Source organism: Chrysochloris asiatica, unplaced genomic scaffold (genome assembly GCF_000296735.1).
Source record: "Chrysochloris asiatica unplaced genomic scaffold, ChrAsi1.0 scaffold00619, whole genome shotgun sequence".
NCBI lineage: Eukaryota > Metazoa > Chordata > Mammalia > Afrosoricida > Chrysochloridae > Chrysochloris > Chrysochloris asiatica.
The window spans coordinates 87,930-91,875 of record NW_006409137.1 but is presented as its reverse complement, the minus strand read 5'-3'; the positions used below and the strand labels follow the sequence as shown (position 1 = coordinate 91,875).

Here is a 3,946-nt window from a genome sequence, read left to right as displayed (position 1 = left end):
CGGACATTGTTTTGTTCTGCTGTGCATGGGGTCGCTATGAGTCGGTTCCGACTCGATGGCACCTAACAACAACAAGAACAACCTTCGCCACTGGTCTCTTCCTGGGGAAATGGTGCCCTTCCCCCCCATAGCGGTCCCGGCCAGGGAAGCGCCTGCTGCCCCCGGAGGACAGCCCCCTGTGGCAGTACCTGCTGAGCCGCTCCATACGGGAACACCCAGCGTTGTGTGGCCTGCAGGTGCTGACCCTGGAGCATCCGCAGGCAGATTCCATGATGACGTGAGCAGGCCCAACTTCTGGACAACCTGGCTCGGCTCATCAAGGCCAAGAAGATACTGGACCTGGGAACGTTCACGGGCTACTCAGCCCTGACATTGACACTGGCACTGCCCCCGACTGGATGCGTGGTGACCTGCGAGGTGGATGCGGGATGGCCCCTGTGGAAACAGGCTGAAGACCAGCACAAGATAGACCTTCAGTTGAAGCCGGCCCTGGAGACCCTGGATGAACTTCTAGCTGCTGGCAAGGCCAGAGCTTTCGACGTGGCGGTAGTGGACGCAGATAAGAAGGTTTGCACTGCCTACTACGAGCCGTGCCTACAGCTGCTGCGACCCTGCGGTGTTCCCTCCATTCTTAGTGTCCTGTGGCAAGGACAAGTGTTGCAGCCTCAGCAGCAGGACAGGAGGCCCAGTGCGTACGAAACCTGAATGAACGCATCCTGCGGGATGCAAGGGTCCACATCAGCCTCCTGATGCTGGGAGACGGCCTCACCTTAGCCTTCAAGATCTAGGGCTGGCTCCTAGAGATGACCTGAAGGGAACGGACCCACTCTGGACATTAACCCTTGAGTTTTTGCCTCCTACAGTAGCGCCCGCCCCCCTCCAGTCTTCAGTACACAACACAGTCGATCTCCCTCTCTGGATCTGAAGTCCCCAGTTGCTCCATCTATCCACGTCATCGTCTCTGCCTCCATCTCAGGCATCACTGCTTCTCTGGGTAAGGTACCGCGCTCAGCTCTTCTCCATTAATGGTCCTAGAGAGACCTCAGCTCCTAGACTGGAAAGTTAATCACTCCCTTCCTTGCTATAAAACCTTTATATTTCCAACACTCACAATCAGTCCTGATAACAATTATTCACTATTATATCACAAGACCCATAGCGACCCTGTACAGGGTTTCCGAGGGTATAAGCGACCCTGTACAGGGTTTCCGAGGGTATAAATCCTTACGGGAGTAGAAAGCCTCATCTTTCTCCCGCGGAGCAGCTGGTAGTTTCGAACCGCTAACCTTTAGGTTCGCAGCCCAATTCGTAACCACTACGCTACCAGAGCTCCTTGTTTGAAGAACAGAGATGTCAGCTTGAGGACTAGGGTGCGCCTGACCCAGGCCATTGTGTTTTCAATAGCCTCATATGGATGCGAAAGCTGGACAGTGAATAAAGAGGATCGTAGAAGAATTGATGCCTTTGAGTTGTGGTGTTGGAGGAGAATACTGAGGGTGCCATGGACTGCCAAAAGAACCAATGGATCTGTTTTGGAAGAAGTGCAGCCAGAGTGCTCCTTGGAGGCCAGGATGGCTAAGCTTCGTCTCTCCTACTTTGGACATGTAGTCCGGAGGAAACAATCGTTGGAGAAGGATGTCATGCTGGGTAGGGTGGAGGGTCAGAGAAAAAGAGGAAGACCTCCAAAGAGATGGATCGGCCAGGTGGCATCATTGATGGACTCGGGGGTGGCAGCGGTGGTGAGGTTGGCCCAGGATCGAGCATTGTTTCGTTCTGCTGTGCATGGGGTCGCTATGAGTCGGTTACGACTCGATGGCACCTGACAACAACAACAACAACATATCACAAGAGACCCATCTGCATTTCATTTCATCAGCTCCGCCTAGACAGATTGGATAGTACTGACTGAAGAGTCTACCTTCCTCTAGGCCCCCTGGCTCTAGGTTCCCTCTTGAAAGCTTGTAAGCCAGTCACTTCTTGCCTTTGTAGCTCCCCAACCCTTCAGTTTTAGACCAGTAAAGTGAGGCCTGAGACACTGTCTCCTGAGGCTGTATCTGTATATGAAATGAAGGAGAAAAGCCCAATGCAAGCAACTTCTTCAACATATTGTGTGGCCTTGGGGGTCCCAGACGTGCATCCCACCTGGACTTTATTGATCGTTGCTGTCGAGTGATTCCAATTCCTTGCTACCCCGTGTGTGCAGACATTTTCAAGGCTGTGACCCAATAAAAACGATGGCCAGAGCCTGTCTTCTGAGGGGCGACTGGGTGGTTTAAAAAAAAAAAAAGCTCAGATTTTGGATCCACAGGCATCCCATTTTTATCTTTCCTTCTTTCTTCAGGAGCCATGTACACAGCACCTTCTTATCATAATTTTTGTCACACACACACACACACACACACACACACATACACACACCCTCAGAAAAGCTTGTGCAGGGCTCATTGGCTCTGCACACCTCTTCTACTTCTTCTTCTTGGTGGTTCTGGGCAAACCAATCCATGGTAACCATATTCAGGATGGACAATGGTTTCTTAACTTATGAATGGTCATTTAGGCATTTCAGATTGCCCAGGTGTCCAATTTCCACACCTTTTGACTGGTTGCCCTGACAATTGGTATAAGAGTCAGGTTTGACAAGCCAATCGCATTAAAGGACTTCTGGAAAACCTGGAACAAGAGCTTAAACTTCTCAATAGTTTCACAGCTGCTGTTTTCAGTATTCTCCAGCTTATGAGGCTGCTGAGGAATCAGCAACCAATCATAAAGGTCCACCTCATCTTGATCAAGAAAATCCACATCTCTAACGTTTTCACCTTCAATGGAGAATGAGTTGGTCGAAGAATTATTATGCTTTTGGTGACTTGTTTTTTTCAGAAACTTCTTGTTGCTGACTCTTGAGAAGGCAGTTTTCCAAGCCCTTTAGGTTGCCCAAGACATTACTGAAGAAATTATAGGCTCTGGGAGAGGTCTGACTATTCTTCAAGGTCTGTTTTTGGGAAAGCCAGTCCTGAGGATTGGCGCTGGGCATGTACAGAGCCTGACGATCACTGGTAGGTTTGCTTCCAAGGAGCCACTCGCTGAGAGGGACAGCTGTGGTGCTGGGTGATGACTTCTGCTCTGACACTGGGATATAACCTCTCATCTCCAAGAAGGGTCCAATACTTGAGGGATTAGCATGAGTCATCAGGTGTTCAGGAATTTGCATGATCTTCAGGGACCCAAATGTGGTGATGGTCTGACACACTGCAGATGTGTCTGCTTCAAAGAGCAAGACAGTTGAGTCTTCTGGTTTGGAGTCAAACTGCCCAGTCTCTCCAGGCACTCAGAGACTTGATTGGTTACATCTCTGTTTGGGGACTAATCCAGTTAATGAATAAGACAATTGAGCTGGCCCAGTTACCATTAGTGCGTCTCCTCTTTCAGTTGATAGATGAGATCCACCTGTTCATACAGCCACACCTCAGGGCTTCAAATGCATTCTAGGTGACGGTTTATACAGCTATGAATCTGAGCTTTGACCTCTCATACATTATCTTTAATTTTCTGTTCAGCCCAAAGAACTCCACCAATAGCAAGAGTACTTGCAGTAGACGGAGATACAGCCAGACACCAGCCCAGGACCCAAAGCCTAGTTCTAGTGAGAACACAGACAAACTTCCACACCTCTTGCCGCACATCTAAGCCTCTGGAACATTGACTTTTCATCATATGCCAACTCTTGAAATAGTTAAATGTTGACAATTTCCCTTTGGTACAGTGGCTCTGTATTCCTTTCATCTGTTTTTTATGCTTTCCATGTCAGTCAATATTTTGTCTATGTTGTTGTTGTTAAGTGCTATCGAGTCGGTTCCAACCCATAGCAACCCTGTATAGGGTTTCCAATGAGATTCTGGTGAGCTTCAACTGCTAACCTTGCAGTTCAAAAGGCTTTGCCGTCTGGCGC

At 49.3% G+C, this 3,946-nt stretch overlaps 2 pseudogenes; one reads left to right on the top strand and one right to left on the bottom strand.

The window, feature by feature from the left end:
- Positions 1-3,708, bottom strand: part of LOC102826883 — a 4,793-nt pseudogene extending 1,085 nt beyond the window's left edge.
- Positions 84-788, top strand: LOC102826500 (annotated as a pseudogene).
- Positions 3,709-3,946: the final 238 nt, after the last annotated feature.